Consider the following 22259-nt stretch of genomic DNA (forward strand, 5'->3'; position numbering starts at 1 on the left):
TCCACTTTGGACAAAACTTGACAAGACCAAGCTAGTATAAAAGTAGTACCAGAATCCCAGCTTCAGAAGCTGGGCATGGCCTCTTTCAGAGTCAGGTTTAACACTACCTGTCCCCACCTCCTCCTGAGTTCAGGCTGGGTGTTGTATCACACGTGAGATTTTTCCCAGGACCATCACCTTATGGCTCATGGCATGCTGTGGACCCAAAACAGACTAAATCTACTGGCTATGGTCTGGACATCATAGATTTTAAACGATGTAGTTCTTTCCATTAGAACTTGATGCCATGAGATGTCAGAAGAAGGGTTTCACAATAAACCAGGTGTTCAGAGGTTAGCCTTGGGGCATTTCCCAGGGGTCTCCTGCTTTCAAAGTTGTTTTTGGAGAATCATTCTTACAAGTCCCAAGAGGTCCATCAGAAGCTAGAAGGGTACTTGTGAGTGGATGAGAGCAGGAGGCTTCCAACCCTCCTAGCCCTGGTGGGAGGCCTCTCCTAGATATCACCTCTCTGGCAAGAATTCTCCAAATGGGAGGGAAAAAAGCAGAGAAGAGGAGGAAGAGAAAAGGGAAAATTATAGTAGCAAAGAAAGAAAAAACATTGTTTTATTTTACTGTTTCTTTGGTTATGCAAAAAGTTCAGAAAATCAGAAAAGATCAAAAATAAAGATAAACCGTAATTGATAACTTGGAGAAAAATCACTGTTAACATTTTAATGTATGTTCTTACATACTTTTCTATGAAAATGTATCTATAGAGATAAATTTTAAAATAATGGAATAAATATACATACCTACATGTACACATAGCCATACGAATTCGCTGTTCACTTTTTTCTCTTAACACTTTATTGTGAAAATCTTTTCACATAAATAAATGGCATCATTATCATTTTCATGGCTATGCAGTGTTCTATCATAGTGTAGTTTATATACCAAATCCCATCATTATAGACAATGTTCCAATTACTTACAACATAGGTGTATCTTTGCAAACTCATTCCATTCTTTCCAGAAGGAGAATTTCTATATCAAAAGTATATACTTCTTTAAAAAATTTTTTATTAGAGGATAATTGCTTTACAATATCGGGCTGGCTTCTGCCGTACATCAATGTGAATCAGCCTCAGGTACACATATATCCCCTCCCTCTCGATCCCCCTCCCATTTCCCACCCCATCCCACCCCTGTAGGTTGTCACGGAGCACTGGGTGGAGCTCCCTGTGTCACACCGGCTGTCTGTTTTACACATCGTAATGTATATGTTTCCATACTGCTTTCTCAATTTGTTCCACCCTCTCCTTCCCCAAAGGGCTTTTCATAAATGTTACTAAGTTGTCCTCTAGAAGAGATATAATACCCTCTAGAAGTGATATAATACTGCATCTTCTCTGGCAGTGTGGGTATCCACTTCCCTACATCCTTTATGTCTTTGGCCAACTAGGTCGTTGATTACAAGCAGCGTTATATCTCTTTTCATGTTTATTGATCCCTGATAGTACTGATACCCTGATAGTTGGTAAAGAATCTGCCTGCAATGCAGGAGACCTTGGTTCAATTCCTGGGTCAGGAAGATCTGCTGGGGAAGGGGTAGGCTACCCACTCCAGTATTCTTGGGCTTCCCTTGTGGCTCAGCTGGAAAACAATCCACCTGCAATTCAGGAGACCTGGGTTCGATCCCTGGGGTGGGAAGATCCCCTGGAGAAGAGAAAGGCTATCCACTCCCAGTATTCTGGCCTAGAGAATTCCATGGACTGTATAGTCCATGGGGTTGCAAAGAGTTGGACAGGACTGAGACACTTTCACTTTCACCTTGTGGATGCACTTACTTTTCATGTGTTTTCAATCGAATTATTCATTTTTGCTTCCTATGGATGTGTCAGCATTCTATATTAAGGATTCTTACCCTTGCTGTATATGTGGCTGTTGAGTTAACATTTAAGAGATTAAAACTGAAATGTAATTATCAAGCAAGAAAATATTTCAATTAAATAAAATTTAAGAGAAGGAAAATGTTACTTTAAAAACAAGAGAATAAGAAATTCAGTTGAGACAAAACAAAGCCCAGATAGGAAGAGGAAAATTGAAAGAAATAGAAAGAGAAAAATAACCAGTACCCGTCAAATCAAAGAGAATTTCTAGAACAATGTCTACATTCTAGTTTGTATATATTAAGCTGTCAGTAAGAAAACAGAATGGGGGCTTAGAGGACAAGATGGCTTATCTCAGGAAGGCTAGGGGCAGGGCCATGGATCTTTAATCAAGGTGTGTGTTGAGACCTGCACAGTAGATCAAAATGGGGAATAGCATCCAAATCTTTCCCAGTACTCTATACACTTGTTCAGACCATTAGCTAATCCTCCTAGGAGGCCAAATCCATTTAAACCCACATTTAAGAAGGGCAACAGATAGAAAGGTAGGCAAGGAAAGAATTACAAAAACAGGATGAAGTCTTGATGGGAGCAGGTTAATCTGTCATCTTAATTGCATTGTCTCTTCATTTTGTTCCCTAATTAGATCAAGGAGCTATTAGAGTTACAGACGCTAAAAAAGCGACTCCTCTTGAAGAAACCATAAACAATGAGATGCCTCACTCCACCTACTCCAGATTTCATGTAAGATAAATTGAACCTCACATGGAATTCCAAGGAGGGCTCTATCTCAAGAGCGGTTTTTCTGAGAGTACATGACATTATCTTCAAAAAGGAAGACGGTACCCTTTCATGTCCATTTAGTCTTCAAACAAGTAGCATGCTTCAGATCAGTCTTCCTCTGTCTCCATTTTACATATAAGAACACTAAGGGCCAGAAAAGGCAAGTGATTTGTCCCATCAAGGTGCTGTCAACAGTGTGCAGTGTGGAGCTGGAATCAGAAATAATCTAGTCTAGTGCTGTCCAGTAGAAATGTAATGTGAGCCACATACGCTATTTTAAATTCTCTAGTAGACACATTAAAAAGTTAAAAGAAATAAGTGAAATTAACTTTAATAGTATATTTAGCACAATATATTCAGACTATTATCATCTTCACATGTGAATAATATAAAAATCATTTAGATGTTTTATATTTTTTATGCTAAATCTTTAAAATCCAATGTGTCTTTTCTTTCACAGGACATTTAAATTTGCACTAGTCACATATCAAAAAACTCAAGTACATTTCAAGTGTGTAAGAGCCAGGTGTGGCTTTTGGTTACCACATTGGACAGCCTGATTCTAGATCAGTGGTTTTCAAGGCCTGGTACCCAGACCAGGAGCGTCAGCATCAGCTGGGAACTGTTAGAAATGCAAATTCTTGGGCTCCATTCCAAGTCTACTGAATCAGACCCTCTGGGGGTGGAGGTCACCAATCAGTATTTTAACAAATCCCTTCTGGTAATTTTGATGCATGCTAAGGTTTAGAATCATTTGTTGCTGTTGTTCAGTTGCTAAGTTGTGTCTGACTCTGCAACCCCATGGACTGCAGCACACCAGTCTCCTCTGTCCTCCACTATCTCCCAGAGTTTGTTCAAATTCATGTCCATAGAGTTGGCGATGCTATCTAACCATCTCACTCTCTGCCACTCCTGCTCCTTCTGCCTTCAATCTTTCCCAGCATCAGAGTCTTTTCCAATAAGTCGACTCTGTATCAGGTGGCCAAAACATTGGCGCTTCAGCTTCAGCATCATTGCTCTAGACAATTGCCTCTCCATTCCAATCCATAGAAAACTAGGAGAGCCATGGCAGGCTAGTACTGAGAAAGAAGAGCCTCTTCTCTTGAGATAAACAATTCTTGGCTAGATGAAGTTTGTGTTCTCTTGTATGAAAATTTCTAGTCCTAGTTGGGGTTCCATTTCTTGGGATTATGAAATAAATAATCAACACATAATTTAAATATGATTTCATTCAGTATTTTAAGGAAGAAAGAAACCCAGTAATCACACTATACAATCACTTTAAATTTAGTTTTTAATTTCTCTTGTCCTCAGTTTCCTCATTTGTAAAATGGGGATTTGTTTAACAAATGTTAGCAACTTTAAAAAGTATTGTGTACCTACTGTATAGCATAGGGAACTCTGCTCAGTACTCTGTAATGACCTATATGGGAATAGAATCTAAAACAGTAGATATATGTATATGTATAACTGATTCACTTTGCTGTACAGCAGAAACTAAGACATTGTAAATTAACTATACTCCAATAAAAATAGATTAAAAACAAACAACCCCCTCCCCACCCAATATTGCACAGATTTCTCAGGGGGAAGTTTCCATATAAATACCTCTTAGTTTAATTTTTTTTTAAAGTACTATGTATCAAAAAGAAAAAAGGCAGAAAAAGTGACTGGTATTTGAAAACTACAGTCAAAACTTAGTGGGCAGGAAAGGTAATATTATAGATTTTGAACATAGAAGCAGATACCAATTCACTTATATTTCTCAGAGCGCTATATTTTGCTGAGGGGGTAGGGTAGGATTCTTGCCAAAATCATTAAGAAGAATGAATCTGAGCATGCCTTAGAGTAGAACTTTCAGTAAACAGGAATTACCTATAAAGAAAATCAGGAAGCTGAAGTGTTTGCTTTTTTTTTAATGAAGTTACATCCTGCCATAGAAATGCTGGATAGGAAATAAAGACTGATGCACTCCCAGTTGTATATTAAACCAGCTATTATTTCATCAAGGAAAATCTGAGCAAAAGCTCAGATTTAGAGAAGGAAAAAAACCACGGGAAGGCTGAATTCATGAGAAAACAAAGACAACCAATGGCTACAATTGAACATGCTTTTGGAAAAAGCTATACAAACAAATACCCACTCTGTGATTGCAGATTCCTTAGTAGTCGCTTGCCCTCTCCACCCCCTACTCGTATTTCCCTAATACTTCCTGCAGACTTTGCTTATATATATATACATATACATATATCAGAAGACTATCAGTTCATTCTAATTTATTCCGTTTTATCCCCTTCCTTTTCTTCCTCCCCCTCCTTATAATTACTGATAATATTAACCGCGCGTTTCCAGGTTTCTCTTTTTTCCAGGTTTCTGTGATGGGATTCTCCCTTGCTCCGCACTCTTCGGTTTGATCAGAGAAAACAATTTAATCATCCTAACAGTTTCCCAATTTATCCTCCCACCTTCAAATTAAAAGACAACAGAAAGGAAAGATAGCCCTTTCTCAAGGCAGGTTCCCATGGTTTTGAGGGAATGGCAGATGCCTTTCTGCAGTAGCGGCTGCAACCTTCTCCAAAGCAGAAACTGAAGCTCACCCTCTCCTCTTCTTTCCTTACCCTAACCCACTACCTCAAGTCCACGTAAACCTTAAAAAACACACACGCACAACTCCTCCAATCTAGTATCCCCTCTCACACCCTTACACCACAAGCACGCCAGGATGCCCAATGCCACCGGAACGCTCTGCCCACTCGGTGGCCCCACCCATCGCCGCCCCGCCCCCGCTTCAACCACCAATGGTCGCCGCCCGCTGCTCCCGAGGGGCTCGTTGATTGGACAGTGGAGCCTGCCACTCTCGCGGGGCCTCCCGCCCTCCCTCACTCCCCGCTGGGGCTGGAGGGGCTGGAGCATCAGCGCGAGTAGCTCGGAGCAGCCGCGGCAGCGGCGGCGCGTCGTTGCAGTTGCGCCATCTGTCAGGAGCGGAGCCGGCGGGGAGGGGGCTGCCGCGGGAGAGGAGGAGGGGTCGCCGCGAGCCGAAGGCCGCCGAGACCCGCCCGCCAACCGGCCGAGGGAGCAGAAGAGAGGCTGCCCTCGGAGCCGCGCGTCCATCACCGCCCGGGCGCGCGGCGCTTCACCCCGCGCACCGAGGGCTCCCCAGGCGCACACAAAGCCGCCGCCCGCGCCTGGGAGGGATCCAGTCGCCGGGCCGGGGACACCCGGCGCCGCCCCCTGGGCACTCTCAGAAGGCCCACCGGCTCCCGGGCCCGCCGAGCAACCACCGGAGCCGCTTCGGCCGCGCCGGAGGAGGCGGGGAGTGGACCATGTGAATGGGCTCCGGAGCCTGAGCGCAGCGCAGGTAAGCGGCCGGGGATGCGCCGCGGGGCCGCGGGGATGCTGCGGAGATGCGGGCCGCGGGCGCCGAGCGCAGCGCCGCCCCCGCCGCGGGGCCCGGCGCTGCAGTCTCTTGGCCATCGTTGCCTCTGGGGCTCCCCGCGGGGCTGCAAGGGAGTTGGCCTTGCTTGGAGTCTTGCTGTGGTCGCTCCGGAGGACACCTCTGCGGGCTGCAGCCCCGAGGTAGCGCAGGGCTGGGGGGTCCATTTCCTCAGGGTGTGAATAGGGATTGGCTTGGGGGGTGGCTAGGCCGGCCCAGACTCCGCCTCCGCCCTCTTTTCGGGGCCCCCCGCGGGGACCCGGGCTGTGTGTGTTGTTTTAATGTCAGGGATGATGTAATCACTTAATAATTGATGCCCCGTGCTGCTTCCCTCCCCACCCCACTCCACCCCTGCCCCACTCCTCCACCTCTCGGCCTCCTCCTCCTGTGGCCGTCGCCTTTCCCATCGCATCCTCCAGCTTATTTCTGGCACCTCCCTTGCACTTCCCCCATCCTCCCCTCGACTCTTCCTGTGCCACCACCCACCCTTCCCCAGTCCCCCGTGCTGGAGCCTTAGCTCCTCTTCCTCTGACCCCTCCACCCCTCCTGCTCCCTCAGGCTCCTTTCTCCTTCCTTCTCAGCTCTCTGGATTTCCTCTCTACTTCCCTAGATCGATGACTGTTTTTGTTTGGTCGCCTCCCCTCTCTTATCTCTGCGGCCACAGGCGGAGGGGACTGAGCCAGAAAGAGGCCACCAGGCTTGGGCCTCGGCGGAGATTTGCTGGGACTGAGTGAGAAGAGGGATAATAAAATCACCCTTCTCGCCCCTCCTCCCACCAATAAATCACACAGACTCGCGGGGTGTGTGTGTGTATGTGTGTGTGTGACACAAAGAGCCCTTTCAGTACACAGAGAGGAGACGCATAAAGTGCCCAAGGGTGGGCGCGATGCTTCTTGTTTCTCTTCCCTGGGGCTTCCCTTTTGCTCAGATAAAGCAGTTGATCTTCTCTCTGAGAGTCTTTCCTGCCACATTTACCAAAAAATAAAAGGCCCCAGATGCAGGGTGGCAGGTGCTGCCGTTTTGCCGTATTCATGGACCGGTAGTGTTGACTGGCGGCTGCAGTACTTCTTAGATTGAAGGGGGAATTGATTTCAGCTGTCTGAAGAGTTGCTTTACTCTCAGGGTAGCACCCTCCCTTGCCCAGTTTTAACTCCCTTTCATGGTAGGGGGTAGGATACATGGGTGTGGGAGAGGGAGAATTTTGTTTCCAAAAGAGAGTTATATTGATGTTTGCTAGGAGTGAGGCAGCCTAACTTGCTTCTCTCAAGTCTAAGGAGGACTGAAGTCATTTGAAATGAAGTCTTGTCCACCCAGTGATGGTTGTTTCACCCTTGTATTTAAAGAAGCTCCTGGGGACATTGCTAACACAGCAGTAAGTCGGTATTTGGAAGACCACTGGGGACTGTGTCTCTCTTGCCTGCTTCAGGGTACCCTTCAGACAGCCACTTCCTTCCTCTCACCGCCAAGCCACTGCCGTACTTTCCACCCTTTGTGCTCTTTCTCCCAAGTCCCTGCCCCTCTGCCCCTCGGGTCCTGTGCTTTCAGACGAAGGGACTGATTTTTGGAGGAAGTGGTTTTGTTAATTGTCTCAGGTGTTGGAGGCACTTAGCTATGAGCGAAGAAGGTAGAGAATCTTTTGCCTGATCTCTTAAACCATCTGCTTGATGTTCCTCTTAAAAAGGAAATGTAAATGTAAATCTGGGGGCTTAATGTTCCATTCTGTAAGCCAGTGACTGTTACATGGTTAATCAATAATGTCAAAACTTAGGTCGAACCCATTGATTCCTAAGAGCATGGCTCTTTGACTGTTATAAGTAATAGAACTGTCTCAAGTTCTTCAAGAATTTTATTAGAGAAGAATTGTTATGGTTCATTAAACATTTACTCCTGCACTTTCTAAGGACATTCATCTTGGAACATTTTATATTTTAAAAAAAGCAAAAGGGTTAATGAGGGTAGTGTTCAAAACAAAAAAACAAAGCCTTGTTTGTTTGGCCAAACCCAGGAAAGAAAGTGCACAATAAGCTCACCCTCTGTTGACCGAGTTCAAGAGAGTGGTAAGGTTGAATGTGAACAAATGCATATTCTGCTTTCTGTACTTTTATTCTCTGCTTTCTCCTGGGTCTGAAATCTCCTAACCCCATCTGATTTGCTTGGGTTCTGTTAAACCTAAGGCCCAGCTCAAAAGTCTTCTACTCTGGGATGCTTTCTCCTCCTTTCCCCTTCAAGCAAATCACCATGCCTCCAATTTTGCTTTCACACTTCAGCAGCTGGCATTATGGTTGGCACGTGTCTGTTTCCATCATTAGTTGATCAACACATTGAAAGAAGGAACCTGGTCTTGTTTCAACAAATGTGTTAGGTCTTTGGTATGTGCTAAGCACCTGGCTTAATTAGGCTAATATTAGCAGCTATAACAAATAGGCCTGCAAAAATATAATGACTCAAAAGTAATAGATGTTTATTATTCCTCATGTAATAGTTCAAAATGGGTATTTCTGATCAGTGGGTGACTTTCCTCCATGCAGTGATTCTGGGCTCCAAATTCCACCATGCCTTGGCGCTCCATTGTAATTTGCTTTCAGCTGGCAGAAGCACAAAGAGAGAGTAGAGGGGATGAACCCACTTTTTAATTACCCTGGCCTGGAAATGACACACATCACTTCTGCTTACATCCTTTACTTGAGGGATAGTTAAATGGCCACATTAAACTGCAAGGGATCCTGGGAAATAGTCATCATATGACTAGAAAAAAAGTCAAGAAGATATGTGTTTGGGGCCAGCAACTTGGCTATATGCCACAACTCAGGTGGTACGAGTGGAAAAGAATCTGCCTGCCATTGCAGAAGACACAAGAGATTGAACCTGGGTTCAGACCCTGGGTTGGGAAGATCCCCTGGAGAAGGAAATGGCAACCCACTTGCCAGGAAAATTCCTTGAACAGAGAAGCCTGGTGGGCTATAGTCCATGGGTCGCAAAAAGTCAGAGCGCACACACACCCAACTTTGCTATGTGGTGCTGCTCAACAAGGCATAGTCGTTGCCTTCAAGGACTTTGTAGGTTGATGAGAATTAAATGGAAACCTAGAGCCTTTACCCATTATTGCCTTCATTCTTTTGCTATTGCCAGACTTTTGATTTTATAAGTTCAGACCTTCACATTTTAAACATGTTTCCAAAAACCTTGGTTTTTTGTTGATTCTAGTAGCCACTTCCCACCCAGTTATTCCCTGTAATACAGTGATCTGATGGCTGTGGTACTGACTTTGATGTGGCTCTCCAGTACTACCTTTGTTGGCCTGGATTGTTATCTGCTTATTTTATAGACTTCCCGAATGGCCAGGAGAGTCTTTAGAAATCACAGTCCTACCTTCTCTAATTGGAAGAGGAAATGAAAGAGACTCTAGAGGAGAGATTTTTTGCCCAGGCCATGTTCGTGGGAAGAGAGCCTCACCTGCCCAGCTCTTCAGTCCTGACAGGGTCCCCTCCAGCCTGCAGATGTCTTGAGTGGGTGGGTGACTGTGAGCCCTGCATGTTCCGTGGGATTAAGTGAGTTCCCAGAGCCAGGTGAATCACTAGTGTTTTGGATAGCCCCTGTTCTCCACCGGCCTCCCCAGGAGCAATTCTGTCCGTACTAGTCATCAGACTTAGTAATGCACATACTTTTGCTATGTTGTGGTATGTCACTAAATCATGCCCGACTCTTTGGGACCCCACAGACCAGCCCGCCAGGCTCCTCTCTCCATGGAATTTCCCAAGCAAGAATACGGGAGTGGGTTGCCATTTCCTTCTCCAGTTTTTGTGGTTTTTTTCGCCCTGTGTGTATGCTATAAAAAGTTCATTATGTTCATCAGTTCTGTAAACGTTAGCCCAATATCTTATTGTGTGCAAGGCACTGGAAGATAGGATTGTGAAAATGAATACTTCTGCTGTCCTTGCTGTTTGGGAGCTTAGTCTGCTAGAGGAGATAAAAATAATACATAATAGCTAGTTTTATTGAGCATTTACTATATGCCAACCACTGTTTAAGCTCTAATCTTAAGAATGGTAAGAACAGCTGAAACTAATATAATATTGTGAATCAACTATTGCTGCTGTTGTTTAGTCGCTAAGTCATGTCCAACTGTCTTGCAACCCCCTGGACTGTAGCCTGCCAGGCTCCTCTGTCCATGAGATTTTCCAGGCAAGAATACTGAAGCAGGTTGCTATTTCCTCCTCCAGGGGATCTTCCCAAACTAGGGAGTGAACCTGTGTCTCCTGCATTGGCAGGCAGATTCTTTATCACTGAGCCACCTGGAAGCCTAACTATACTTCAAGGTTGTTTTTATATGAAGTAGTTTTGCTTATAATCTCCATTTTACATACGGAAAGTAAAACAAAGGAGGTTAAATAACTGACTCAAGATCATACACAGCTGGTAAGCAGTAGAGTCAGGATTCAGGTCCAGTTAGTTTGGTCTCAGAGCCTTTGCTCTTAGCCACGAGGCAATATGCAAGATAATACGTATGGACAGAATGATGATATTGATTAAAATGTGTTACATGCCATAAGGGAGGGTGGCATAAATACTTTGGAAATGGATTCTTTTGGTTGTTGGGAAACATAACTTTATGTTTAAATAAAAAATAAAATGTCAATTCCTATTGCCATTCTTTCCATTTTAGACCCTGGTGCTAACCTAGGAAATTTAAAAAATTTAAAAAAAATTAAAAAATTTTTTTAAAAATCTAAAAATGGGAAAGCAAAGCATGTTGATTCTGGAACTACTTTTACTCAGTGTGACTCTCTATTTTAGGATGGATCCTTCTGTGGCCCACAGATAGGTCTATAAGAGTTTGTGAATCGTCCTACATATTTACTCATCAAGCAACATTCATTCATTGTATCTACCATTTGCCAGACATTGAACTAGATGCCTCAGGAACAAAGAGTTGTAATCCTGGCTAAGGAACTGCTTGAGGAAGGCTCTGACCACAGTGATAACTGCCATGATTCTGGGTCTACAAGGCAGCATGAACTCCACAGGGAGGTGGGAAATTGGGGTGGCCAGGCAGAGAAAGCCAGAGGAGGAACTGGCCATTTGAGTGTTGTATGAAGCCCATTGGCCTAGAAGGAGAAGCCGAGGATGCAGATGCACAGACTTTAGGAAAGAGAAAGTGAAAGTCAGTCATGTCCGACTCTTTGCAATCCCAAGGAATTCTCCAGGCCAGAATACTGTAGTGGGTAGCCTTTCCCTTCTCCAGGGGATCTTCCCAACCCAGGAATCGAACCCAGGTCCCCCACATTGCAGGCGGATTCTTTACCAGCTGAGCCACCAGGTAAGCCCAGGAATACTGGAGTGGGTAGCCTGTCCCTTCTCCAGGAGGTCTTCCCAACCCAGGAATCAAACTGGGGTCTCCTGCATTGCAGGCAGATTCTTTACCAACTGAGCTATCAGGGAAGCCTGACTTTTTAGGTAACTGCAAGTAATTTAGAGTGGGTGGGGGTGGTAGAGGGAGAAGATGAGACTGGTGGGAAAGTTGAGAACGTTCTTAAAAGTACTTTGTCCAGAAATGCTGTTTTAAGAGTTGTAAGTAGAGATGCTGCTTTGGTCTGATTTGTTTTATGATCTGTTTGGCCGCAGTATGGGCTGTTGACCAGAGGAGGTCAACATCTATGTAGCCAAGGTAGTTATGGAAACTCAGATGAGCCACTGGTGGAGTGCTGCACCGAATTGGGGATGGAACAAGAGAGACAGGATAAGAGAGGGTGAGACAGTATCTTGTGGGGCTGCGGAGAGGCAGAAGGGGGGGTCCTTGAGAGTAGGTGGAGAAAGACCTGCAGACAAGCAGTGCAGTAAGAACAGGGAGCAGGTATTTTAATGATGACTTTTATCATGGATACTTTGGACTTTTAGGTCAAGATATCTTGTAGGCAGTTGAATAGATGGGTCTGGTTTGAGGTGTAAGATATAAATCAGATATAAATCTGTTAGCAGCATATTACAAAATACTGGGAGCTGTGGATATGGACAGTATCATTGAGGAAGAGTGTGTTGAATGGAAGAGCAAACAGGGCTGAGAGAGAGCCGGGGGAGCAGAGGTGCCCAGGCCCTGAATGAGAGAGGTGCAACCAGAGGATTGGGCTCGCCAAGGAGAGAGGGGGCCCTGATCCACAGGAGGGGAGGGCTGTGCCCCGGACGGTAAGCAGGATTAAGAATGAAAAGTGCCGTTGGGTGTTGTATCCAGCCAGAGCAGTGTGACCATAGAAATCGAAAACTCTGCGGCTCCCCAGACCAAGGTAGAAACATGTAGCAAAACCCAGAGAACCTAGAACCGTAAGGGACTTAGAGATCATGTAGTCCGGCTCGTCCATTTCACTTGTGAGGGAAAATGAGAACGCAGAGTGGCTGACTGACTTGTCCAAGATGGCGAAGTCATCACTTAAAGCCAGGTTTCAACCCTTTCAGCCCTGGTGAGGGGTATGGGCCTGGTGCAACCCCTTCTAGCTAGGCCCAGTTACCTAATCTATTTGTGCCTCCCTGTCTTCACCTTTAAAATGAGTTCCTACTTCAGAGGCTTGTTGAGAGGGGTCATTGAGCTGATCCATGTAAAGCACTTAGTATCCCACATATAGAAAAGCAATGTGTATGCTGCTGTTAATACATATATAGATGTATATATCTATACATACACATATGTATATCTATAATACACACAACTCATGTACATCTAACTCATATATCCCTTAGGGAAGGGATGAAAATGTATTGTGTACAGAAAAGGAGATTTTGAACATTTTAGAAAGATTTGAGTGATTGTCAGTTCTGAGTCGAGAATTATTGGAAAACATAGGAAATTAGTTGAAATAGTACGATGGCATTTTTAGTAAGTCTTCTTAAGAAGTGCAAAGCCTTTCTATTGTTGAGAATAGAAAACATAAAAGTGCTTTGAAGTTAGCCCTATAAAAGAATGTCTTTGTTTTAGTCAGATAACCAGAATTTTACCCTATCTACAGTGTGCGGGTATGTCCCTTGAGTTTGACTGTAGAAGTCACCGTGACTTCCTGAAGGTAAAATAAACTCCAGTAGGAGTAGGAAAAAACCCCACGAATTATGAATTTCATGCACTTGGTTCCTATGAAAAAAGGGTGATTTGGGTTATTTAGAGAAATATAATTTTTTTTCCAGTGATTCTAGTTGAGCAGATCTAATTTTTAGCTACTAAAACACATAAGAAGCCCGAACAGTATTATCCAAATGGACATGGGTGACATGAAGTTCAGACAGCTTCCAAATAAGTGGCACTCTGGACTTGATTAGAACAAAGTAATCCTGGAAGGGTATAAATTGAATGGATTTATGGTCTAATAAAAACGTGGGAAGAAAAGATAATGCTTACTGACTCATGAAACTTTAACAGCGTTTGTAAGAGTCTGAGTTGTAATATTTGGATGAGAATGTTTTCCCATCCGTCTTGGCCTGCTTCCTGAATGACCCGCGTCATGCCTCGCTCAGGGCGTGAAACAGATTCAGGAGCTCTCGGGTGCAGAGGTCATTATTACCTGTTCCGCCCTGTCCCCGCCGTGTCCTCAGGCAGCACCCACTGGTTTGAGCAAATGTGTATTGAGCACCCATTAACTGTAAGTTTGAGGAAGGGAAAAATAAGATGTGGGAAAGTTTTAGCCCATTGCTAATTTCAATTCAGAAGGCCTTTTCTGAGAACTGTGTTTTTCTGATCTGTATTCCTATCTCTGTGATAGTATAAAAAAGCACACAGCACCCCACCACCACTCACCCCTCCCTAAATACACCAGAATAATAATCATACCTGACTTTGTTATTGAATCCCGGAGGCCTGAAATGCTTTACATACAGTAATTTACTTAGTCATCACAACTAGACGAGGCAGGTATTACCCGCATTGGTCAAATGGGAAGATTGAGGCTCAGAAAAGTAATTTGCCCATTGTCACACAGCTAATTACTAGAGAAGCCAGGTCTGTCTGGCTCCTAAACTCGCACCTGCTTTTGCTCCAAAACTGTTCTTTGTTCCCTGTGTACTTTCAAACCTTGTTGCTTTTGCCTTGCAGTTACTTCTGTGTTAGGTTTTGGGGGACAGGAAAAGTACCTTTGCCATCAGGGAAGCCCCGCTTCTTCTGATGACTTCATGAAGACTTACTTTCTGGGAAGCCCCTCTTGGTCCTGTTTTGGGGCTCTGTGGCACTTGATTACCACCCCGTCATCACCCTTGTCACAACCTGACTTATAAAGCAGAGTGGGTCAGCTGGGTTGGAGAGTAGGAAGATGCTGGCCTTTTTTCCTGACTTGGGAGCTCTTTGGAAGTCAGACTCTGTTTTATTTGTGGTTGACTTGCCAGCTCAACATCCAGCACGATTTCATGATGTACTGTTATTATTCCCATTTAACAGATGGGGAAACTGAGGCCTGGAGGTGTAGTGATTTAGCCAGGGTCACACAACTAGTAAGGAGAGCTGGGCTCTGAACCCAGGCAGTCAGTCTGATCCAGAACCAATGTTCTTAATGCTAAATTTGTTCCATCTCTCCAACGAGATTACAAACTGTGAGGCTACAGGCAGTGCCCACCACCTCCTAGCCCAGTACTTCAGAGCTCATACACAGGGAAGATAGGCCCTCTTCTTTCTTCTATCCACCCTGGCAGGGAGACAAACAGGAAACGTCAACCCAGGGCTTATCTCATGGTAAGGAAAGGGCTTTGGGGCCATGGTTGCATGACTGTTCTCTGACGATCTTAGAGAATGCATGTCCCAGGCCCGGTTCTGACTCAGTAGGTATGGGGTGAGTGGAGTTAACCCTGACATCTTTTCTATATGTGAGAATTGCCCTGAGGATGGAACCCATCAGGGAGGCAGCTTCTGAAAGACAAGGAACGAAGAAGCAGAGTGACTGTGAGCCACAGTGGTGGGAGCTGGCCGCTGAAGGGGTAGAAAATCATCCATCAAAGGCAGAGGGAGGTGAGCCCAGGGAGGCTGGGGATCAGAAATCCACCACAGAAAGATCTCTTACCTTGTGTTTTTAAGATTTCTAAGTACCTGCTCCTTTTGAGTGTGCTGGTGGGATTTCATCTGATGCAAACACTTTCATTTTCTTCAGAGCTTCCATCTTTGAGGTACCCAAAAATAGTAGGCTTTTCATGGAGTTGTATAAGGATTCCATCTGCTTTATACTGAAAAGTAGGGCTTTAATGGAAAATTAAAAATGAGTCAGATCGCCTTTCCCACAACAAAGCCCAGGGCGCTTTTCCCAACCTTTTCTTCTTCTAATCCTCAGAAAAAGTTGCTGAATCTATATTTCTATGAAATTCTGCCCAATTTAAATTCTACTGAAAAGGCAAATAAACACCAGTGAGTTCCTTCATTGCCACACATTGTAGTATCTGTTTGGAAGCAATAACAATTTAAAATGTTGTCACGTGTAAAATTTGATTCTTATTTCAGTTTCAATTTTATTCCAGAAATCGTGTGATATGTTACACATGCACACAAGGATATTTGAAAAACACTAATTTATGTTAAAGGTTTCTCTCGTTTGCTCTCAGAGTTTGGAGGGGTTCACCTTTTTTCTTGTCTAGTTTATTGTCTGACCTCCTAGAAATATAAGCAGCCCCTCATCATTTTCAGATAAAGGGCCTGAGTTGTCACACTCTGTCTTTCTGTGTCTTTTATCACCGTTTCCTGCTTGAAAATGCCAGTTCTGTGGCTTTATTTTGTGTGCACCTTTGCCTGATCGATATTCTCTTGATATGTCCTTCACTCTCCTGTGGTTTGCAAATAATGATTCCAGCTGCTTCGTCCTAGCTTTCTAGTTGAGGATGTGTTCCTGATGTGAGGAATCCAAGGAGCAGAGAATTTTTGTGCCTTGCCCACGGTCCGTACATCCAGTTCCTCCTTTAGTTTAGACTAGAGTTCAGGTCTCGTGGAAATCTGTATATGTGGGTCCCGTCTTCTCAACATGCCATGACCTCATATGATGGGGTTTTTTGGTCCTCCCGTAGCTTGTAGCTGGAGAAGGCAATGGCACCCCACTCCAGTACTCTTGCCTGGAAAAGCCCATGGGCAGAGGAGCCTGGTAGGCTGCAGTCCATGGGGTCGGTAAGAGTCGGATACGACTGAGCGACTTCACTTTCACTTTTCACTTTCATGCACTGGAGAAGGAAATGGCAACCCACTCCATTGTTCTTGCCTGGAGAATCCCAGGGAGAGGGGAGCCTGTGGGCTGCCGTCTATGGGGTCGCACAGAGTCGGACACGACTGAAGCGACTTAGCAGCAGCAGCAGCAGTAGCTTGTAGCACACTGTCATTCATAGTGTAGATGCTCAGCAGGTGTCTATTCAGATAGACTCTGGGGCAGGGCACTGGAATCTGCAGCCAGTTTCCTGGCCATCTGCTGGTGTCTTCTTGGATATTGAGCTTCTATAGTCTCTGATGGCATCAGCTTCACTTTCTATGGACCCATGTGACTTCGGTTTGGGACTGTGCTATACTGTTTTAGGAACCACCATTGTCTTCTGAGAATGGTGTGTGTTTAAAGCTCTTTTGTCCATAATCTTTAGCTTTTTGTTAAAAATTGAGGATGGTCAGGAAAACAGTTACTTCCTTGCCCTCTGTCATCAGGTTTTCATCAACAGGATTTTCACTAAAATATATATATATATATATATATATATATATATATATATATATATATATATATATATATAGGATGTTACCAACAGTGCCTAGTGATGTCCAAAACCAGGGAAAAATGCAGAATGTTTCAAAATCTGGAGGAAACTGGAAAAATATGACAGTGAGTGATGGAAGAGGAAAGAGTGGCAGAATGGACTACAGGGCTGGGCCTGGAAGTGTGGGGCTGCATGAAACCCAGCAGTGGCTACACGGGTGCCATCTCCCCATGCATTCATTTTGTTCACTTGGCATAGCTGAAGAATCTCTTTAGCTGGGAAGGAGGGTTCCATCTTAGACTTTAGGTCCTACAGAGTAATGATTTAACACTATATCCCAACCACAGCCTCTGTATACCCTTCAAAAGACTGATTGACAATAAGCCTTACAAAATGTTTTTCCATGGTTGAGGGGAGCGATTGCTTGAGTGATTTCTGTAATATAAGACACAACAGCACAACAGGCGATGTTTGTCAGCCCCACATTAAGAGTCTTCTCAGCTCCCTGTGAAAAGCTCTCTGATTCTTCATTAATGGCTTCCCCTGCCTAGCCCTCACCTGGGTGCCAGGTTTAATGTATCTGAGGGAGAGCTTTAAAAACACATTCTGTGGCTACGGACCACTGCTGCAGCAGAGGGGAAGGGGTGGACCTCATGCTTCACTGTTGTTCGAAATGCCATTATGGTCTTTGGAAAGCAGTAGTGAGCTTTCTTTCCTTCCTTCACTATGCACCGTCTGTGATTTCAGAGCTTTTCCTGCCCGTCCCCCCACCGCCACAACCACCACCTTAAATATCAGGGATCACACACCACTAACAAAATGCGCTTTCCCCTTGGCGAGCCTGTAACGCCACCACTTCATGTATTTATCCAGCTTGTTCATGTTTAGTCACTGTGGTACACGTCAGTGTCAATACTGTCTATTTTCAGTAGCAAGCTTCTAGAAGGCTGAAAGCACACCTCGTTTAATTTGCTTTGTGCCATGAAACACTACACGGAACTGTGCATTTATTAAGTGCTTGATGATTTTGATTCTATGCTTCAAGTCTGGTAGGTCTTATGGCTGTTCTCAGTACTTCTGGAATGAGATGTATCTTGAGTAAATTTTCTTCTTGCAGATAACACATCACATCCAATGCATCTGTAGATCCTCAGCGTCCTGTGTTAGAATCCAGAATTTGGTTGCACATAATGTTTTAGGTTCCATCTTTTATGTTACCCACTTGGGTGAAGATGCAATGATCCCAGCTTCTAATTCTATTAGCAGGTTAGGGCCAAAGCACAGATAGTATGCCATGCTACACCCTTCTTTTCATAGGAGTGTGGTTGACCATATAATTCTCAGTGTCTTATGGTTATTATTTCAACAGATTCTTGATTTCAAACTGCTGAGAGTTGGAGGTAGTTCTTTATGAGGGTGAGAACTGCTCAGTGAAGGCTGATGAGGTGTGATTTAAGAACCTGCCAGGACTACAGTGTTAGGAGAAGAACCACATACCTCTGTGGGTGTCAGTAGCTCCTGGGAGGTTTGGGTCAGTTTATGCATGTGTGTGTGCTCAGTTGCTACGGTTGTGTCCGACTCTTTGCAACTCCATGGACTGTAGCCCACCAGGCTTCTCTGTCCATGGGATTCTCCAGGCAAGAATACTGGAGTGGGTTGTCAATCCCTCCTCCAGGGAATCTTCCCAACCCAGGGATCGAACCTGCGTCTCCTGCATTGCAGGTGGATTCTTTATTGCTGAGCCACCAGAGAACTGTGGTGTTGGAGAAGACTCTTGAGAGTCCCTTGGACTCCAAGGAGATCAAACCAGCCAGTCCTAAAGGAAATCAATGCTAAATATTCCTTGGAAGGACTGATGCTGAAGCTGAAGCTCCAGCACTTTGCGAAGAGCCAACTCATTAGAAAAGATCCTGATGCTGGGAAGGATTGAAGGCAGGAGGAGAAGGGGACGACAGAGGGCAGGATAGTTGGATAGCATCACTGACTTAATGGACACGAGTTTGAGTAAGCTCTGGGAGATGGTGAAGGACAGGGAAGCCTGGCGTGCTGCAGTCCTTGGGGTCGCAAAGAGTCGAACATGACTGAGTGACTGAATGTCAGCAACCACCACCAGGGACGCCCCCCTGGACAGTTTACACCTGAGTGCAATGCAGGGAGGATTGGTGCTTGGAAAACTGCACCCCAAATGTTCTCTGATTGTACCTCAGCCCACCTATACCATAGGGAGAGGAGTCCCCCATCTAGAGTGGCCCAAGGAGAGGCCCAGTGCCCTCCCTTGATCTCACATCCCTGCTTGAGACAGAGGTCATTTCCAGGGGTGAAAGACCCCAGCCTCCACCCCCACAGCAAGGCGCCCATGTGCTTGAGATACAGAACGGTTGCTGTGGGAGGAACCTTGCTTGTGCTCCCCTGAGCCAGAACATGCAGAAATGATCCACTAGAGAGGACCATTAAGCAGAGAAGGAGCCCTTGTATTAATTTCCTGTGGCTGCCATAACAAATGACCATGTACCAGGTGACTTAAAACAGTAGAACATTTCCTTTCACAGTTCTGGGGGCCAGAGGTCTTGAAAGTAAGGTGTCAGCAGGGTTGGTTCTTTATGGAGACTCCGAGGAAGACTCTGAGTCCCACGCCTCTTTCCTAGCTTCCGGTGGCTGCCAGCAACCCTTGACTGTCTTTGGCCTGCAGACCCATTAGTACGCTTTTTACCTTCATCTTCACATAGCTTCTCCTCTCTGTGTCTTTATGTGACCTTCTCTTGTAAATAGGACACTTGTCACTGGTTTAGGTTCCACCCTAATGCAGGATGATCTCATCTAGAGATCCTTACCTTAATTACATCTCAAAGACCCTTTTCCCACATAAGGTCATGTTCCCAGGTTTCAGGTGGACGTATTTTGGAGGCCACCGTTTAACCCACCATAGCCCTCATAGGGACAAGTATTAGCAGTAACCTGGGAGGAGAAAGAAAGATAAGAAAGATATTGCAAGTTTGAATGCCTACAAAAGAATAGGACAGTACTTTACGTGTGTGATTTTAAACTATTGCTGTAAGATGGGTGAAGCTAACAGTGGAATTTTTTATGCGAAAAGAAGGTCAAAAGCATGGAGTGTCCTGAAAAACTTTTCAGTAAAATTGAAGGCTGAGCCATCATCCAAGGTTGGAAGAATTGGAGATGGGAGGAGACTTGGAGAATACAGAAAAAAACCAAACAGCCAGGAAAATATAGAATAATGCATTAATAGATTAAAAAGTATTACAGAGAAGTAGGGAAGCCCCCTTGGAATTTGTGTTTTTAACGGGTCCTTTTAGCCCAGTTTTATGACTGCTTAGTAGTACTTGTCACTTGGGAATGGAAAATCTGACCTGTGGTGACCTAGAGTTGAGAGTTGCTTTGAATAGTCAAATGAGGAGGATGCTCGAAGAGATTAAAGAAAGTGTCAGTTGAATTAGCTGAAAGGGCTTCCCAGGTGGTGCTCATGGTAAAGAATCTGCCTGCCAAAGGAGGGTATGCAGAAGACATGGGTTCCATCTCTGGGTCAGAAAGATCCCCTGCAGTAGGAAATGGCAACCTGCTCCAGTATTCTTGCCTGGAAAATTTCATGGACAAAGGAGCCTGGAGAGCTACAATCCATGGGGTTGCAAAGAGTTAGACGTGACTGAGCACCCAGAGAAGGTAATGGCTGGATAGGGGAGTGAGCTGGAACTGGGATGATGGATAAGGCATGGAAGGGTCCAGGGTTTTAGGGATGGGTGAACACAGTGGATATGGAGGAGACGCAAGGGCCTTCTCACCCTGGGAAGAAGAAACCTAGGAGGTGGAGAGTTCCGAATGATGCTGAACCAGGTGGCTTCCTGTTGAATGGATCTATTCAACAGTAGAATAGAGAGTAAGGGCAATAATTCTTATATAAAGAATTCAAGAAAATGAAAGTCATAGTCCCCTTTCTGCCCTTGCTTCAAATTATGTATAAATGGTGTCTCCAGAGAAATGGCATGTCAGTCCATTGCACTTTAACAAACCCTGGATGAGTGTTCTGGGACCCCTGAGACCTTGCATTATGACCAGCCGGCTTAGTGGGGATAATATTTTGAACTGGTATACAATTTACTTTCCCTTCCTTTTAATTCTTGTTGCCCTGGGAGTCTCCCCCATTGAGCCGAAGGATTCCATTACTTCAGGGGGAGGACAGAGTATGGCCTAAGACAAAGAAGACATTGTTCAGTTTCTGACTTCCAAAGCAGGATCTTGAAGCCTGTTTCAGCGAGCAGTTAGCCCAGGCCTTCATTCAAGAGAGGCAAGCTTTGTTAGCAGAAAATGATTTGTGGATGCTGAGGAGCCGGGTCTCAGAAGAGGTGGCGTGTATTGTACAAAGAGGCTACCAGCAGGAGGAAATACTTTCCTGGGTTGGAGGATGGAGGTGGCAGAGGTTTGGAGGAGACTCAATGTCCCCCGCTCCAGGAGAATCTGCAGGGAGAGAGCACGTGTACCCTGCACCCCTACCTGGAACTCTGGAAGGAAGCCCCAGTGGAGTGGACCCTGCCCTGGGGCACATTTAGGCAGAAACAGCCCTGAGCTGATATCCCTTCCCCCTGTTTCCCAAAGCTTATACATGGCGTGGGAGAAATCCCAACAGTCCTTGGACAGCTGTGGAGGTGCTGTGAGAGCTGGGCTGGGGCATCCCAGTGTCAGGATGAAGAGGGCACAGAATAGACTGGGTCAGTCCCACTGCTGAGGACTGGCCAAGATTGGGGCAGCAGATTTCCACCAATCACGTCAGCAGAACCAGGCCAGCATACAGAACAAAGGGGTGAGACATCCCAGGGAGGCCAGGGAGAGCTTGGAGGGCAGGGCGGAAACCAGGTCCTCACCCCATCATGTGGGGGTCTGTAATCAGCCCCTCGGGGAAGGAGGGAGAGGGAAGGAACACAGCCCTGGGAGGCAATCTGAGATGAGCTCAATTTGACTAATTGCCCTGAAGGAGCAAAATTTTTAAATCTGAAGGGCAAGTTGTCTTGCGGTAGCAAGATGGGTTTTTTTTTCCCTATGGTAGGCAGAAATGCAGTGGTCATGATCAAGTTGAAATCAGCTATGAAAAATGTGCACAGCTGGGTAGTAATTATAAATTTCAAACCTTGCATATTGCGTTTGAGCTGTGCTTTACCAGGATGATGGTGGTGATGATGGTGACAATGGTGATGGTGGGAAATTCGCCTACTTGTATTCTTGTAGTATACTTTTCCCTTTGTGTAAATTGTGGCTTACCTGTACTTGGTTCATTCTGGGCAAGAAGTGGAAAACTCTGTGCTCTCAAGGACAATCAGAGTTGTCCACTGGGTATTCCAAAGTTTTAGTGAAGATTTGGACTTTCCATGGTTTTAACTAGTGATACTTCTTCTCAGGGTCCTTGGTTGCCATGGAGTCAGCTCAGTGGGAAGTATTAGAATTTCAGGCTTTTCTCTCATGAACTCGGCTGTGATGCTGGAGACTAG

General features: G+C 45.1%; 1 protein-coding gene across 4 annotated transcripts in view; it reads left to right on the plus strand.

Moving 5' to 3' along the window:
• Positions 1-5491: 5491 nt before the first annotated feature.
• FYN (FYN proto-oncogene, Src family tyrosine kinase) overlaps positions 5492-22259 on the plus strand; it is a 216056-nt gene continuing 199288 nt past the window's right edge. For 2 of the 4 annotated variants that reach the window (XM_069598087.1, XM_069598090.1), the window contains exon 1: positions 5533-6009. The gene's annotated coding sequence lies outside the window, so the exon portion shown is untranslated. Of the gene's footprint in view, positions 6010-22259 lie in introns of all 4 variants that reach the window. The other 2 variants (XM_069598088.1, XM_069598092.1) reach the window with 2 other exon arrangements.

The sequence above is a fragment of the Ovis canadensis genome, chromosome 8, assembly GCF_042477335.2.
Source record: "Ovis canadensis isolate MfBH-ARS-UI-01 breed Bighorn chromosome 8, ARS-UI_OviCan_v2, whole genome shotgun sequence".
Lineage (NCBI taxonomy): Eukaryota > Metazoa > Chordata > Mammalia > Artiodactyla > Bovidae > Ovis > Ovis canadensis.